At 44.2% G+C, this 19,141-nt stretch overlaps 1 pseudogene; it reads left to right on the plus strand.

Annotated features, from left to right (window-relative positions):
• The first annotated feature begins 18,706 nt into the window (after positions 1-18,706).
• On the plus strand, positions 18,707-18,824 carry LOC126357336 (5S ribosomal RNA; annotated as a pseudogene).
• Positions 18,825-19,141: the final 317 nt, after the last annotated feature.

Raw genomic sequence — 19,141 nt, forward strand, 5'->3', positions numbered from 1 at the left:
TAGGCATATAAAGTTGTACCACTGTGGTGGCTGTTGGCTTTGTGATCATCTTGTTTACGGTAATTTATTCAGTATGATTTTCATAGTAGCTCACCCGCACATATTTTCTGTTATTTATTATTAGACTTCTTTTGCTTTACGCCTATCTGACTTTATGTTGATGACCTTGTACTGACTGGACGAAATGTCGTGTTATTTTTCCTGGTACTGCACTTCACTAATCCCCGCTTTAGTTGACCTCAACCCGTTCATTTTCCCTTTTAAAGTCTCTAACAAACCTATGTGATTAAGAGATCGAACACTATCTTCTCTGAGCCGGAGTATTTCAATTTTGTTTTCGATGATAACGACATGCTCCTGAGTAGATGCAAATGGGGGACTATTTTATGTCCAGAAAACTTTATCAGAGAGGATATCATCATGATTTACCCACACAGTACAGCAGTTCGCTTCCTCAGGAAAAGTCACGGCTGTAGCCAGCTTTCAGCTGTTCGCAGTGCCATCACACCTAGGCCATGTTGGTTACTGTTACAAAGCCATATCAGTCAGTCAAACAAATTGTTGTTGCCCTACAACTGTTGAAAACGTTGCTGCCCGCCTTCAGGAAGAATGGGCTAGCCTACGCTCTTCACAGGAACTTCTTCGTTGTGGCTGCACTCAAGGTAGGGCTATATGTGTCATTTCAACTATGAAGCTCATTTGAATAATATTTTTCAGTGACGCTTCATTTTATTAAGCTTATCTTAAAAATTTCAAAATTTCATTGATATATGTGGAAAAAATTGTAGAAAGGTAGTTTCTCTGGAGGGGGAGGGCAGCTGTGGCAGATCTGCCAAGGGACGCAGGACTACCCAGGTATGGCTCTGAGCTGTATTGATGTTTAAGGAGACTGTGTGATGGCTGATTTAACGTTTAAGGGATAGCTGTGTCACTTGAGTGGAACTGACGATAAAGCCATGAGTTCATAGCGACAACGCTTTTCTAGGTGAGAGACGTTTACAGAAAAGTGTCGCCACTCTCGCTGAATTCCTCGGATATTCATGTTTCACTTTGCAGTAAACTATTTTTGCGACTGGACACTGTCAGAACGTGTGAGGCTGAAGGATACCGAAGATGCTTGCTACGAAGTCAGACGGCTGCGTACCGTGCTGTCCTCTTTAATGCGACTCAGAGAATAAGGCGACGATTGCTGGAATTCCGAGTCGCACTGTTACAAAGGCGGCCCACGCAATATCAGTCCATTCCACAGGGGCAGACGTCATGACGATTTGAGCAGGAACTCGGGCAGACGTCTTCTGCTCGAAACAGTTTTCATCTCCGCGCTCTACTTTTGACGCAGGGTACACTACGGACGTTGCTGGTGGCACACAGCCTGGTGGAGAGTAAATGGGTTTGGAAAGCTGTGGAAAGATACTGGCGAAAGTAAAGCTCTGAGAGCGGGTTGTGGGTCGTGCCTAGATAGCTCGACAGGCAAGAGTATTGTCCGTAATAGGAAAGGTGCCGGGCTCTAATCTTAGGCCGGCAAATGTTTTTAATGGGCCAGGAAGTTTCTGTAGGGAATGTGTTGTCCTGTACAGGAATGATACTTTGGTCTATGAGTACCCGTCCATACTGACGAATGGAAATGGCTCGTTTCAATCGGGAATTGTGGTTAATCGGACTATAAAAGACAACTTAATTGAAGCAAAGACGTACAAGTCATTACCAAGTGTGTTCGCCACATTTAGAGTGCTTCTGCGACCAACGAAAGTAATAAATTGACTCACAGTGCAGTACTTCAGCAGCGATGAGCATTTGAAGGAAAAGGTTGCCTACAACTAGTCCAACCACAATGCAGTCGAAAGGGTCGAAGGACATGAAAGAGAAGCAGTACATGAGAAAAGTGAAGAATAGGATTATAGCTTTTCTCAGATATTATTCAATCTGCACATTAAGCAAGCCGTAGAGGAAACCAAGGAGAAATTTGGAAGAGGAAAACAAGTAAAAACTTTTGATGCTCACCAGTGATGTTGTAATTCTCTCAAAGGCAGCAAATGACATTGAAAATCAGTCGAACGGAAGGGATACCACCTGGAAAAGAGGTTATAAGATGAATATCAACAAATGTAAAATGGTTAAAGAACATAGTCTAATCGCATCAGGTGTTGTTAAGGGAATTAGATTAGTAAGTGACAGACTTAAAGTAGTCTAATGTCAACTATTATTTTGCTATTTGGGCTGCAAAGAAACAATAGACAGCCGTGGTAGGAAGGACATAAAATGCGGGCTGATATCAGGAAAGAATGCATTGCTCAATAAGAAAATTTTGATGAGAGAGAATAAACGTATCAGAAGTGTTTTCTGTATGTTTTTGTCTAAAGTATAGCCTTCTACGAATGTAATGTAACACGTAACAATGTTGAAGATTAAATAGATAGATTAGATAACAAATAAAGAAGTTGTAAGGTGCGCATGTCGTTTTTAATTTTTGTAGGTTATCGATGTGCACGTCAGAGACAGAGCAAGTTATGTTACTATTAAACAATCTTTGGTCTTGTTGTGGCACAGTCTTTGCCTGTGCACAGTCTGATGCATTTTTACTTGAAGTGTAGTAGGTGATGGACGTATTCCGTTGTGCTGTGTGTACTTGTGATTGTATCTATTGGATAAAGAAAGATTTATTATGGAAGATAGCAAGGGTGAATATGATGTATACATTGGAGGGTGAAAACAATATAAATTTTGAATAATTTTATTATTTTTGAAGAGAAGAAGTTTGAGGTAAGACTGCAGCCAACATCACTGCGCAGATAATTTTGTTAGAATAATTATTGTCAGCTAGTTAATGTGGTTAGGGTGAATATGATGTATACATTGGAGGGCGAAAAGAATATAAATGTTGAATAATTTTATTATTTTTGAAGAGAAGAAGTTTGAGGTAAGACTGCACCGAGCATCACTGCGCAGATAATTTTGTTAGAATAATTATTGTCAGCTAGTTAATGTGGTCAGAGCTGAAAAGACACCGCACTTCCCTGAATCATGCATTATGGTATCAACTGATTAAGCAGTTTGGTTTTTATAGAAATTCTCTGTTAACACTGCATCCTTTTCAAATCATTGTTCACTTTGTTAAGCATAATACTGTTCAGACCACTGTTACGTGTGAAGTTCACTCGAAGCTTCACTCTGTCTTTATGAATACGTAATTCATTCCAAAATCGTTGTCTCGAAGTACCATTTCATGGGAATAGTTACTCTCCCCATCCCACTGTTTAAAGACGGTCTATCATTCCGAATTACCACATTGAACCATATGGTTTGCAACAGTTTCAATACTGTCTGGAAATTTTATTAGAAAAACAGAAATCTAACTTAGCCGCTGCCTGCTTGCTGTTGCTGTTGTGCTTTCGAGAAATCTACAAAAATGTTGTCAAGATGCGAGGTAACTGGAAATTTTCATTAGGGCCATATAACTGTCTTACTTCAATTGCGCATTTAATGTAAAGAAAAGTTGTATTCAGGTAAGTTACAGTTCTATTCATATTAGGTTCTTATATTCAAAGGTTAGCATAAGGGTTTAAGTTGGATAGAGGTTTGTGGGTAATATTTTTGATAATATGTAGGCTTTTTATAGAGTGGGAGGTAAAGTTGGGGCAAATTCTGTACAGAAACATGTAGTGGGGAGTTTACAAAGTATTGAACCTAAATGGTAAGACAAGAATTTCAGGAGACATTTTAAGTAAGAGTTCACTTGATAGGTCACATTTGACAGTAAATGAAGACCATAACAAAACCAACAAGGGATGGGAATTTAAACATTGCAAAGCCGTTTGCCCAACATGGATTCAAAAGTGATCAGTAGCAAAAATTATAGTATGGCCTACATTTGACTTATCCGCCTATGGAACTGTGTAGTCCTTGTTTGCATGTGACCCAGCACGATCCACTTCCTGTAGGAGAACATTGAAGCATTTGCAACGTACATGATGTTGTCCAATAATCAACAACTTTTAATTTTAATAATTTATTCTTGTATTTGCAAAAGTCGTTTTGCATTGTAAGTGATAAAATCTTTTGTTCTCCTTAATAAAGCTTGTCGCCCAGTAACAGTGCTTGTGAAGCTTACTATTGGTTAAAATGTAAATGACGATAGACTGTTACATACAATTATTATTATGTTTATTTAATTATCGATGCATAAATTTCTGAGGTGTGTTTATCTTTTTGTGAACTGTATGTCAATAGTTTTGCCACAATATTTCAAATGTATTGGTCATGTCATTTTTTTTGTTTGTATGGGTCAGAATTCTGTTAGAAATACACAGTAAAAAGAACCGGAACAGAAGAAAAATCAGGCATTTGAGATGAGGTGCTGTAGAAGAATGCTGAAAATTAGGTGGAGATATTCTACGCTGAATCAGCAAAGAAAGCAACATACGGAACACAGTGACAAGTATAGGGGACAGGACGATAGGAAGACATCACGGAATAACCTCTGTATACTAAGGGCAGCTTACAGAGGACAAAAACTGTAGAGAAAGGCAGAAATTGGAACACATCCGGCAAATAAATGAGGACGTACGTGGCAAGTGGTGGTCTGAGATTGGCGCAGGAGAGGAATTCCTCGCTGGCCAGCCACATTGTAATAACTTTTTCATGGCTGTGGTTAGGAAGACCTCACACGCAATCTCACTGTGAAACAAGTTCTTATTTCCGCTATCATTATTCTCTTACAACCGGCAATTCTAGTTGTGAGGCTCTCAGGGCAAGCGAGCTCCGTGTACGAGTTCCTCAAATTTTTAATTGTATATACACATCTGTTCAATTATCTTCTATTACTAGTTTCGGCTCAAATGGTTCAAATGGCTCTGAGCACTATCGGACTTAACATCTTAGGTCATCAGTCCCCTATAACTTAGAACTAATTAAACCTAACTAACCTAAGGACATCACACACATCCATACCCGAGGCAGGAATCGAAGCTGCAACCGTAGCCGTCGCTCAGCTCCAGACTGTATCGCCTAGAACCGCACGGCCAGTCCGGCCGGCACTAGTTTCGGCTTACACCATTATCTAGATACAAAAAAGTAAATATGAATCGTATGTCATAGCATACCATATTAATACGGCAATCCATTGTATTACTGCCTCTTATGAACGGTTAAACATGTACAGTACCAGATATCTTTGCAGAAGAGGTGTGGTGTTGAAACTGGACACACCATCTCTTGTTCAAAAATATATTTGGATATGTAGTTTTTAGGAGTTTAGATTGGAAAGTAACTATACTGATTGCCATATTGACATAATATGTCTATGACATGTGATATATTTGATCTTTTATCCGACGATGATGTGAGCCAAAACCGGGAGCTATAATAAGACAATTAAACCGCTGTCTTAAAAAAAATGTTAACTTTCCCGAAAGCCAGGCAGATTCAATTCAATTTAATTTAAGAGTTTGCTTCGCTCTGAAAGCGCAGTCCCATTTAAAGATTGACTGGCAGCAGACCACTGTGAAGCCCCAAACACTTCGCAACTCTTGAGCAAAGAACAGACGTTCCTGTTAGAAATTAATGTGTTTGTTGTTGGGTCATAGCCTTCTTGGAAACTTAGGAATTCAAACACTTGACGTAATTCCTGACCATGTCCTGTACTAAATGCTGAGAAGTACCACAACAAAGGGCCAGCGTGGGAATTTCACGAGCTACCTGCCAGCCACTACCAAGGGACGTCTCGATACACTTGGCCGAACATTTTATCACCCTGTATGAAGGATTGGCGAGATAGTTATGATGTGTCAACCTTTCATTGGGTGAGACTGCAAACTGAACACACCTATGGCAGAGAAATACAATGTGAAATTCAGCACCTCCAAGATAAGTAGGACGTGAAAGACCAGAGAGGGAGATGACGGAGAAAGATGGGTCAGTGAATATAATGATCCATCGATAAGTAAGGATGGTGACTTAGCGACGCCTGAGAAGAAATACTTTTCGTGCTGATGAACACGAAGTGTTTTGACGTTGCCTTCCGGGATGTCTCAGCCTATTTTAGTCTCATTTTTCAGGTTATGAGTCGGATCCTGTCATTTATTCCGATGTCTGTGACATTATCATTGTCCTTTCCATATCGAATGGATTTGTCTGGCGCTTGAGCCTTTTAGTATCTGACTGTGTATTCCTCGACTGCTCACGGAAACTGCCCATCAGACAACACATTAGCGCCGGACAGCGCTCAACCCGGATACTGATTACTCTGTGAATGCGGACTTAAGCCGCCCGAACTGGCACCTCAGAGCCGCAGGACAGAGGAGGTGATAGCTACCAGCTGCCTCTCAAAGCCACCTGGGATCAACAATCCACGTAAGCGAATAAAGCTAACTCCGTCTATTAGTGAGATGAAGCGGTTTTTTCTCCCATTGCTTACCCAATTACAGAGACGCGTCTGCGAGTTAAATCGGCCTTTAAATTGCTGTTGCGTTGTTGATCTGTAAATGACAGTAATCACGAAGGTAAATGTTTCCATATGGCTACCATAACTGGCCGGCAGGTGTGGCCGAGCGGTTCTAAGCGCTTCAGTCTGGAAACGCACCACCACTATGGTCGCAGGATCGAATCCTGCCTCGGGCACGGATGTGTGTGATGTCCTTAGGTTAGCTACGTTCAAGTAGTTCTAAGTTCTAGGCGACTGATGACATCAGATGTTAAGTCCCATAGTGCTCAGAGCCATTTGAGCCATCTGCGCTACCATAACTGACCTCATTTCATGTCATGTTTTTGCTCCCAACGTGGAATCATTTGCGTACCAATCACGCAATCAAATTCAAGTCACTACATTTTGGCATCCAACGTTCGGCGACCTTATGTGCATATCTGCCCTATCAACTGAATTCATTTACTACATTTGATCGCCCTATGTGGAGCCACTTATGTATCAGTCCTTCAATCAGTTTTCGCCTCAACATAAACTTTTCTCTACCTTACCAGTTCCTGATCTTTTTTTTTGGTTCTAAAGTCGCTCATTTCATCTTACTATAATTCTGGTCTTCACATCATTCAGTTGACTCGGGGAGAAGCAAGTCGCCGAAGTGACCCCATTTGAAAGAGTTGCACCACGACATTGCACCTTACTACATAATTATTACTATTATTATTTATAATCTTGTAATCAATTATCTTTCCTGCTTCTTCATGCTAACCTTGGTGCTTTTTCGAACGCATCGCAACTCTTCTCTTGTTTGTCATAATCATTACCCTTTATATTACTCTAATTTTCCCCTTTCTTGATACAAATGTAACACGATGGAAAATATGTTTTGTTTCCAGTTTAATAGAACGAAATCAGATTTACGAGTGGGGAATTTAATTTGTTACCATAGTACGATACAGAACTGTTTGCTTTATAAAATGTTGGTGAATATCTTGAGTGTAGATGTAAAGATCACGCATCGTTCAGCGAATGCACTATAGTAATTCTACAACGGCTTCTGGAACTGTGTTTTAGAAAAATGTATCAAGATCCTAATAAGAGTTGCACTGATCAACCGTGATGGCGGCTACATCTTTATTAAGGCCTGGAAACCCGCACTTTGATTAAGAAGAGACATCCCACGACGAAGTGACGTCGGTTGGCAAGTGGAACAACAGCAGAGGTTCAAAAGTGGTTCAAATGGCTCTGAGCACTATGGGACTTAACTTCTGAGGTCATCAGTCCCCTAGAACTTAGAACTACTTAAACCTAACTAACCTAAGGACATCACACACATCCATGCCCGGGGCAGGATTCGAACCTGCGACCGTAGCGATAGCGCGGTTCCAGAATGTAGCGCCTAGAACCGCTCGCCCACCCTGGCCGGAAGAGGAGAGGTGCCTCCAGGCCAAGTCCCTGGGCGCGAACCAAGGACAGAAAAGTGTGTCGACGGTTTGAGGGGGTGGGGAGGGGATGCTGGGTGCGGACAGTGAACAGAGTGGCAGATCGCAAGGGCAGGGGGGTGGGACGTGGGGTTAGGATGTAGGAAGAAGAGATAAAGGCGCTGCGCCCATCACTAAGCACTTAGTTCATGAGCACTCTTGATAATGCCAGCGTGGTCGCTTGCCGGAATATTGTGCCCGTTGGACACTGACATCCAGTCGTTCACGAATGAACAATTTCGATACGAATTTCATCAGCAGAGGTTGAAGAATGGTGGAGAAGATAGCCTCATTCCTTACGAGGGGCTGTGAAGAACGTATGGTGTCGAAATTCACCAATGTAATACATCTCATCGACTCAGTGGTAGCCAGAGGAATTAGAAATCCCGCCACTGTAGCCATGGCACGGGAAGGAAGCACATTTTACACGTCGGTGCCTGGACTCGGCTAACAGAGAACTATTCAAATTACATCTATAGTTAGCCAACCAGTTCAGTTCCTGAACGTGGGAATGGACTGATGGTGTCACATGAGCCACAACGGACTCTGCACAAAGGCAGGACACCGGACGCCAAATACCAAAATTCGAGCATGTATCAGAGAGACAACCTTCTGATGCTGTCTGCGAGACTATTACCCATCACACCACCCAAGCAACTGGGTGAGTCATCATCAGAGAAGTGAAACAGGCAGCTGCGCGCAGTCCACCTGAAGGAGCTGATGAAGCACACCATGGAACCTGTTGTGCTGTCACACGAACAAAATAAATAAGACCGAACACCTCTAGCAGGGAGAGGGCAGTCACACAGTAAATAAGAGAAGATCCAGATATCGTTGTCACATCAGACGACAAAGGCAACAAAACTGTGATTCTGTCTCACAAAGGCTATACTGAGAAAATGCAGAACTTGCTAAAAGACAGTACATACCGGAAGATCGCCACTGATCCAGCCAAGACTGTGAACTGGAATACTATGGCGCTTCTCAAGGAATCTGATTTGGGGGGCGCAATTGTTAAATAGCTATGACAGAGAGAACCAGTTTCGTCGAGACTTTGTGTACTTCCGAAGATTCACAAAACATGGGATGCCATTATGACCCACTGTTACTAACATCGATACCATGACGTACTCAGTCGCAAAATATCTGAAGGTTTAGCCTACTGTTGACGAGGGAGATGTTCATATGAAGGGCTTATTTCAATAGTGGTACAAGTCCATTACCTCCACTTTTCTGATTATAGTGCTTCTGACATTAATGATTCAAACAAACAGAAATAAAGGTTCATCTCTAGCAAGATGCCATATGCTTGAATATTTCTGGTATCTCAACTGCAGATTTTTCAGCGCTCGTTTTACTTTAGGACTCTGTATCTTAAAATGAACACAAATGGACTTGTACCACTATTGAAATAAGCCCTTCTTATGGTATCTGCAACTGTACTGATTTTCTTGGACGTCTTAATAACTTGAACTATACTGGCGTTCATGTGAGACTCGACTTTCTCTTTTCAGTTGAGTGTCTTTATAAGAGTCGTTGGGGCTTACTGGCCAGAGACTTGAAGCGGAAATGACCAAACCTTCGAGGCGTGTTGGTGTCAACGTATTTTCTTTGCGTTAGTGACTACTACGAGAAGACGGAAGGCGTGTGCGACGTTATTCACCTCAAGCCACTTAGCACCTCCACGTAGTCACCCTGAGGCTCAAAGCGTGCATACGTATGGACTGGTTGCTTTCATAAATGTACACAAACCAATAGTTTAGTCGATATTAACACACACTCCATTACCTGTGGAGTTCACTCAGTTCCTCCGATGACCAGATTTTACATTAGAAAAAGAAATTAGTGCACGTATACAGATAGACGCATAGGGAAGTAATTTTTTGTGTTGTGGCACAAGATCAACAGTTCACATTTATCCAGAACCAATACAGTTCGTATTTAGCCCAGACCTTTAGCAAGTCATCAAATATAATTACTTTTCTGAGGTTGTTTTAGATAAATCGAGCACACTAATTACTGAATACAGGAGTGGTTAGTTTCGATGACAGTGTCGTTATACGCTCCTTAAAATGACAACAGTTCACTCACGTTGTTCGTTAATTAGAGGTACCGTAATCACTCAAATTTTTTCACTTTAGTGTTCATGAATTTCGATGTGAACAGATTGCTCATTCTCGCAAGCAGAATACACGTAATGGAAACAAATGAAGAAACAAGGGTGTATCCGTCATAAATGTTAACTATTCACTTTCAAACCGCGAACTGATCGTCACATGGCTCCCACTACCTCCTTTAATAAGTTTACCATAATCAAAATAAAACTTGTATGTTGTTCTTGTTCGATGTCCACAAATTATGATTATACATTTACCTTTCTAGTTGAACAGCGAATGTAGACTCAATTACTCATAATAACAAAAAGGATGTAATGGACGATAAAACTGAGTTGGCCATGGGTCAATATTTGAGATTTGTAAGTAAATGCTGCATGTCACTTGTGTTGGAAACGAGACGAAATTTAGAAAAAAATTGGTTATTTTTCGTGCACAAAACGAAACCGATGGAAAGAATCCATCTGCTTTTTCACGGGTGTCCGTGGAGAGTTCACTTTCGTAATTGTTGGCAACATGCATATGGAACATTTCGAAGAGGTAGTCCTGTAATTAGCCCTCTGGAATCCTACCTGTTTTTCAGGACGCGTACACAACACATTCCTCGTGTGGATGCATGGAAGAGACAAAGTGAACGATTTCCTCAGTCGTCTCAGTTTCAAACACCAGAACACTAATTTTATTATGGAAGTCGAGGTGGAGGGAGTACTCCACTGTCTGAATGTTCTGGTAAAACAAGAGTGGACTGAAAGTTTGACCACAGCACGTACTGGAAGAAGATGTACACCAACTTATACCTACTGGAGACAGCTGCCACCACCTGGCGCAGAGGAACAGGGTGTTCAGATCATTGGTACACAGCGCTCCCTCTCCGACAATAAGATTCTCAACAAAAAACTTGAACATATGACGACAGTGTTTGGAAGAACGGGTATGCGATCCTACACCCACTGTACTACTGGCGGAAGTCGAAGAGAAACTTGGGGAGGATGCGGCCACAGTGTTTATTTCATTTTGTGGTGCTTTATCCAAGAAAACAGTGACGAATTCTCTGGGAAGGCAGTCATACGCTCACCAGCTAGAACAGGGGTCCTGCTTTTTAGTGGAAAGATGACCTCAGACTACGGAAAGGCTTGTAAGGGAGTTGTAAGGTAGAATAAGGGCCAAGGAAATAATTCGATAGATACTGACGCTTCCGAATTAACTGCGGTCAAAGTTCACAAATAGGCAGCTGCGCGCGTAGATTCAAGGAGACCTACAGACATAATTAATTTCAGTCTTTCCCTTAGCGTAGTTGAGAGCGCATGACACTGCTGAGACTTTGGCTCGGGTTCGGTCCTTGCTACCGTTCCATGCCTGAGGTTTGTTTAGCTTTGTTGTTCTTTTCCAGGAGCCCCGGCGAAGAACACGTTTGGCTACACAGTCTCTGGCGGGGCGAATGAATTTGAGTGCGCTACAGCCTGACTGGCTAACTTCATTTGCTAATTAACACGGAAACGACGTAATGTATCTACCAGGTGATCAAAAAGTCAGTATAAATTTGTATAAATCATGGAATAATGTAGATAGAGAGGTACAAATTGACACACATGCTTCCAATGACAGGGGTTTTTATTAGAACCAAAAAAATACAAAAGTTCAAAAAATGTCCGACTGATGGCGCTTCATCTGATCAGAATAGCAATAATTAGCATAACAAAGTGAGAGAAAGCAAAGAAGATGTTCTTTACAGGAAATGCTCAATATGTCCATCATCATTCCTCAACGATAGCTGTAGTCGAGGAATAATGTTGTGAACAGCACTATAAAGCATGTCCAGAGTTATGGTGAGGCATTGGCGTCGGATGTTGTCTTTCAGCGTCCCTACAGATGTCGGTCGCTCACGATACACTTATCACTTCAGGTAACATCAAAGCCAATAATCGCACGGACTGAGGTCTGGGGACCTGGGAGGCCAAGCATGACGAAAGTGAAGGCTGAGCACACGATCATCACAAAACGACGCGCAAGAGATCTTTCACGCGTCTAGCAATATGGAGTGGAGCGCCATCCTGCATAAACATCGTGCGTTCCAGCAGGTGTTTATCAGCCAGGCTGGGGATGATGCGATTCTGAAACATATCGGCGTACCTCTCACCCGTCACGGTAGCAGTTACAAAACCAGAATCACGCATTTTCTCGAAGAAAAAAGGCCCGATACCGGTAGATGTGGTAAATCCAACCCATACCGTGACTTTCTCGTCGTGCAATGGAGTTTCCACGACAGTACTAGGATTTTCGATAGCCCAAATTCTGCAGTTGTGGGCGTTGACAGACCCTCGGAGCCTGAAATGAGCTTCGTAGGTCCACAACACGTTACTCATCTTTAGCAACGCCCACACCGCAAATGCCCTCCGCTTCACTAAATCGCCAGGTAACTGTTCATGATGCCGTTGGATTTTGTACGGATAGCATCGAAGGGTACGCCTAAGTGCCAACCAAACAGTCGTGTATGGAATGCCGGTGCGACGTGCGACTGTACGAGCGCTGACTTCCCCGTGCATAGACGAACCCGCTACAGTCCCCATTTTTTCCTGAACTGTCTCGGCAGCATTACGCCTTGTGCTCGGTCGATCACTACGGGGTCTATCGTCTAAACAACCCGTGGCTTCGAACTTCGAAATCATTCTCGCCACAGCTGCGTTTGTCAACTGACCTTTACCCTTCTAATAATTTACGGGTATGCAGCCGGATCCCGTCGACATTCTGCCACGATATTTCGGCCCAGAGATGTACGTCCATCATCAGATGAGTACACAACTACTGAAGAGCCCAGGCGCAGTCGCGGTATTTATGCCGAATCTCGCGCATGCGAACTTTTCTGGCATCCTACGTGCATGCGTCAGGTGTTGACATGCGCGGCATAGCCGAGTTGTACGTGCTGCCCTCGGTGGTGAAAATAAAAGATCATCTAGTCATTGAGTATCGAATGACGCTGTCGATTCGGCTGTGATTGTGTAATTTTAATAACAGGATTCCAATTTTTATCGAGCTGAAAGCCTTTGTAACGATTTATAAGATAATCGTCAAGACATACACTCCTGGAAATGGAAAAAAGAACACATTGACACCGGTGTTTCAGACCCACTATACTTGCTCCGGACACTGCGAGAGGGCTGTACAAGCAATGATCACACGCACGGCACAGCGGACACACCAGGAACCGCGGTGTTGGCCGTCGCATGGCGCTAGCTGCGCAGCATTTGTGCACCGCCGCCGTCAGTGTCAGCCAGTTTGCCGTGGCATACGGAGCTCCATCGCAGTCTTTAACACTGGTAGCATGCCGCGACAGCGTGGACGTGAACCGTATGTGCAGTTGACGGACTTTGAGCGAGGGCGTATAGTGGGCATGCGGGAGGCCGGGTGGTCGTACCGCCGAATTGCTCAATACGTGGGGCGTGAGGTCTCCACAGTACATCGATGTTGTCGCCAGTGGTCGGCGGAAGGTGCACGTGCCCGTCGACCTGGGACCGGACCGCAGCGACGCACGGATGCACGCCAAGACCGTAGGATCCTACGCAGTGCCGTAGGGGACCGCACCGCCACTTCCCAGCAAATTAGGGACACTGTTGCTCCTGGGGTATCGGCGAGGACCATTCGCAACAGTCTCCATGAAGCTGGGCTACGGTCCCGCACACCGTTAGGCCGTCTTCCGCTCACGTCCCAACATCGTGCAGCCCGCCTCCAGTGGTGTCGCGACAGGCGTGAATGGAGGGACGAATGGAGACGTGTCGTCTTCAGCGATGAGAGTCGCTTCTGCCTTGGTGCCAATGATGGTCGTATGCGTGTTTGGCACCGTGCAGGTGAGCGCCACAATCAGGACTGCATACGACCGAGGTACACAGGGCCAACACTCGGCATCTTGGTGTGGGGAGCGATCTCCTACACTGGCCGTACACCTCTGGTGATCGTCGAGGGGACACTGAATAGTGCATGGTACATCCAAACCGTCATCGAACCCATCGTTCTACCATTTCTAGACCGGCAAGGGAACTTGCTGTTCCAACAGGACAACGCACGTCTGCATGTATCCCGTGCCACCCAACGTCCTCTAGAAGGTGTAAGTCAACTACCCTGGCCAGCAAGATCTCCGGATCTGTCCCCCATTGAGCATGTTTGGGACTGGATGAAGCGTCGTCTCACGCGGTCTGCACGTCCAGCACGAACGCTGGTCCAACTGAGGCGCCAGGTGGAAATGGCATAGCAAGCCGTTCCACAGGACTACATCCAGCATCTCTACGATCGTCTCCATGGGAGAATAGCAGCCTGCATCGCTGCGAAAGGTGGATATACACTGTACTAGTGCCGACATTGTGCATGCTCTGTTGCCTGTGTCTATGTGCCTGTGGTTCTGTCAGTGTGATCATGTGATGTATCTGACCCCAGGAATGTGTCAATAAAGTTTCCCCTTCCTGGGACAATGAATTCACGGTGTTCTTATTTCAATTTCCAGGAGTGTATTTCCACTGATTCCTTGATTACGGAATCCCAAAATCCGGAAACTGGAGCTAAAATTTTTTGTTCCATTGCATTCCATTGAATGTCCCAATGAAATACAGTGCGCTGCTACTGCCGATTTTGACGGTTGCGGCCGACAGGTGTATCTTTCAGGTTCTGTACATCGTTCATGGACAGTTCTTGTCGTCTGGCCAATATATGCAGAGCCACATTCACAGGGAATTTTTTAGACGCCTGCTTTCTTCAGTTGTAAATCGTCTTTAACGGATCCAACCAGGGCCCGGTTCTTTGCTGGTGGGCGGAATATAACCTTGATTTTATTCTTCTTCAGTAATCGGCCTATTTTCGACGACACATTCCAGGAGTATGGTAGAAATGCAGTTGAATTAAAGTCGTCATCAGCGTCCTTAGTGCGCTGCTTCTTGTTATGACAGTTGCGCAGGGCCTTTCTTATATCACGTGAAGTGTAGCCATTCTCTTTAAAAACCTTCTCCAAGTGTTCTAATTCTGCGTGGAGGTTTTCTTCATCCGATATTACATGCGCTCGATGTATTAAGGTACTGAGAACACCGGCTGTTTGTGCTGGGTGATGGCAGCTTGACGCCTGGAAATACAGATCTGTGTGAGTCGGTTTCCTGTACACAGAATGTCCTAATGACCGATCATTTTTACGGCGTACTAGCACGTCTAGAAATGGTGAAGTGCCATCTTTTTCAATCTCCATCGTGAATTTGATGTTCTCATGTAATGAGTTTAAATGATGAAGGAATTTCTCCAGTTACTGTCTGCCATGAGGCCATACAACAAAAGTATCATCTACGTACCACCAGAAGACTGTAGGCTTTAAGACAGCAGACTCGAGTGCTTTCTCCTCAAAGTCCTCCATAAAGAGATTAGCTACCACAGAGGACAAAAGGCTCCCCATGGCGACGCCGTCTGTTTGTTCAAAGAATTCGTCATTGAATAAAAAGTACGTTGAGGAGAGTATATGTCCAAACAAGGCCGTCATTTCTTCACTGAATAAGTTACCAATAAGATGTAACGATTCCATTAAAGGCATTTTGGTAAAAAGTGAGACCACATCAAAGCTGACTAATAAATCCGAGCTGCTAAGCTTAACTTCCTTCAAGCGACTGACAAAATCCTCTGAATTACGTATATGGTGGCAACACTTACCCACATACGGCTTCAGTATTTTGCTGTAGAATAGGTCGCAGCACCAATATTACTCACTATGAATCGTAGTGGGGCACTATCCTTGTGTATCTTGGAAAGACCGTAGAGTCTTGGTGGTACTGCATTGTGTGGTCTCAATCTCTTGATAACTTGTTCAGGTAGAGAACAGTCTTTCAAAAGGATAGCAGTTTTCCTTGATATTCGGCTTGTTGGGTCCTTTTCAATTCTGCGGTGCGTAGAATCATTTATCTGACAATATATCTTCTCGTTGTAGGATTCCCTTGTCAGAAGAACTGCGGCGTTACCCTTGTCCGCAGACAATACGACTGTGCTAGTATCTTCTCTGAGGCTGCGGAGAGCAGCTCTTTCAGCTGGCGAGATGTTACTCCGTTGTGGCGCACATTTCATCACCGTTCGGCAAGATTCACGTCGAATTTTGTCTGCAGTATCCGTAGGGAGACGTCTAATGGCTTCCTCAATGCAACTGATGAAATCCGTTAAAGGCAGTGAAGTAGGTGTAGGGGCGAAGTTTAAACCTTTCGCAAGCACTGACATCGTCGCACCTGGGCTCTTCAGTAGTTGTGTACTCACCTGATGATGGCCGGACGTCTCTGGGCCGAAATATCGCGGCAGAATGTCGACGGGATCCGGCTAATTATTAGAAGAACAAATACGCCGGGAAAATTTTAGAAGTGACCTTTACCCGTTCGAATCTCCTTCCTATGGCGACAGGATCGTAACGCTAACTTGCACATTCCCCATTCTGATAACACAGCTTCACTAAAAGAGCCTTTTCAGGTAACGTCAACATGCTGCGACAGCTGGCGCATCTGATTCTCTCTCTCATTACAGCTCCTTTTATACATGATTGTTTTGCTGTCGAGCGCCATCTGTCGGACATTTTGTGAACTTTGCTTTTTTTGTTCTAATAAAACCCCATGACATTTCCTAGCATGTGTGTCACTTTTTACCTCTCTATCTACATTATTCCGTGGTTTATTAAGTTTTCAAATTTGTACTGCCTCTTTGATCACCCGGTATTTTTTAACAATTATTTTTCAGCACAATGTACCCTGCAAGACTCTTACAACCTCCTCAAACTTTTACTGACCGTCCTGAAAATGGATTATACAGAAAGGCTGTCGAAGTTCGTTGGTGAGAACACACCAGACTGCAGGAGCCTTACGGGTCGGCAGTCACGGAAAATTGCCTATGGGGATCACACCAAATGGGTGGCAGCTGTAGATCCTGATGCTGACGCCGAACTTCTCGGACTGTGCCATTAAAGAATGTAGATAAGAATAAGGGTATCATTGCTCAGTCGTGATAGCAGCTACACCAGCCTTGAAACCAGAATAGTAGGGCAATGTGTCACTTTTGATATCAAATTCATATGCAAATAAATTACATTGCGACAGCTGATTGATTTATGACGTTAACCTATTGTTCTGCTGCGGGTTGATTTATGACCCCTTGGGGTAATCCGTCCTTCTGAGAGAGCCCTGCAATATTCCCCCTCCCCCACCCCTTTCACCTCCTCGACTCCTCTGGAAAACCCACTCACCAATACAAGCACACTGTTAATAACAAATTAATTTACTAATTGAATTAATAAATTAATTACCCCTCCCCCTCCTGGGAAATCCCTCAGCCCTCCCCTCTTATCCCCCACCTCCCTCTCCACTCCCTATCTGGAAATTGGCGGGAAAAGAAATCAGTCGGCGCTGGAGAGGAAGGAATTCAAGGCAGGAAATTCAAATCAATGTCAGTTACTTAGCGAAGGATATACTATTTGTTTAGCTCATTATTCTCTGCTGTTTGAGATGATGCGGTCTTGTAAAATACATAGAAAAGAAGTTATTAAATAGATCGTTTTTTTCGATCATGCAAGGAATCGACATCAATATAAGTCACTGCACTTAATTACACTGTTAAAAAACTCTTCATGCATCTTCGCACTGGCTGCAGGACAGGCATCTGGGTTGGGACGTTACGCGCCCCACGGGCTGACTGCTTCGCCAGACAGCACCATGTGCTGGTGTCCAAGAGGGCGCTGAACAACTGCTCAGGCCATGAGAGTGTTGTCGGCCCCTGCACTGCTAGGCGTCTCATGGTATTGGCACATCCCAACTGACTACTGTCTCTCATGTACCACTGCCTGGGAAAATTCCGCCCAATCTGTCCAAACCAGCAGACTGTAGTGTCTCAGAATACTGTACTAATTGCTTTTTGACCCCCCTGGCAGCCAGGTCACCTACAGAACTGCGGCGCTCTTTTTTTATGGCAGTGTCCTTTGCCACCTCAACTGGCTAATTCTGGTTGTATGGCCTGCACAAACTGCTCTCAAACACACAACTCCCATGCCAGGAAGTAGCTGCTTTTTGTGCTATCCTTGTTGTGGAGGTACCGAGTTAGTTCACAATACCAACAACAGAGGACGCTGGGAGAAGCAACCCTCACCACTTCTCCCTGCAGTTCCTTCGTCCCCTCCATATCGCCCGCTCACCCATCTAGTTACTTCTAGTCTCACAAAGCATCAGGTTTCGGCAACTCTTTGATAAAGGTGGCGGCAACTCATTAATATTGATACCTGGGAAATTACTCTCGAAACACATGCTCTCTCCCCTCTCCGTCTCCCTCTCATTCTCTCTCTCTCTCTCTCTCTCTCTCTCTCTCCGATGGTTACTTCTCGCCCAGCAATCATCTCTATGTGCTAAACTAGACACTTCTTTGTTCTGGGCAAAGCGATGGATACCTTGTAAATACGCAGCTGTGGATGTCTTGGAAATATTCCCTCACTCTATCAGGTTTATTGACTAATTAATTAATGCCATCGATCCCCGTTATGTGTGAGCAGTTTTTCATTGAATCCTACGGGTGGATTCTAGGACTGGTACATAAAGCGAGATTTTATCCCACCACTACCAGGTTTCCAAACTCTTCTTGACTTTTTTCCCCCTGTGCCTCCTGTTGGTGGATAATAGCAGAGTTAGTTGATCTTGCAGGGAGTCTTTTACGTTGGGGGCAACGGCGTTTCCGCAGTGGATACACCGGTTCCCGTCAGATCACCGAAGTTAAACGCTGTCGGACGTGGCCGGCACTTGGATGGCTGACCATCCGGGCCGCCATGTGCTATTGCCATTTTTCGGGGCACACTCAGCCTCGTGATGCCAACTGAGGAGCTACTCGATCGAATAGTAGTGGCTCCACTCACAGTAAACCATCATAACGACTATGAGAGCGGTGTGCTGATGACACGCCCCTCCTATCCGCATTGTCATCTGAGAATGACACTGCGGTCGGATGGTCCCAATGGGCCACTTGTGGCCTGAAGACGGAGTGCTTTTCTACGTTGGGAGTAGCTGAGAACTTCAAATTCCAGCTCAATTACATGCTATGTTTTAAACATTCTGGGGAGGGGTTGGACTGGAAAGATTGCTCTCAGGAAACAATAAACT

Source organism: Schistocerca gregaria, chromosome 3, assembly GCF_023897955.1.
Source record: "Schistocerca gregaria isolate iqSchGreg1 chromosome 3, iqSchGreg1.2, whole genome shotgun sequence".
NCBI classification, from domain to species: domain Eukaryota; kingdom Metazoa; phylum Arthropoda; class Insecta; order Orthoptera; family Acrididae; genus Schistocerca; species Schistocerca gregaria.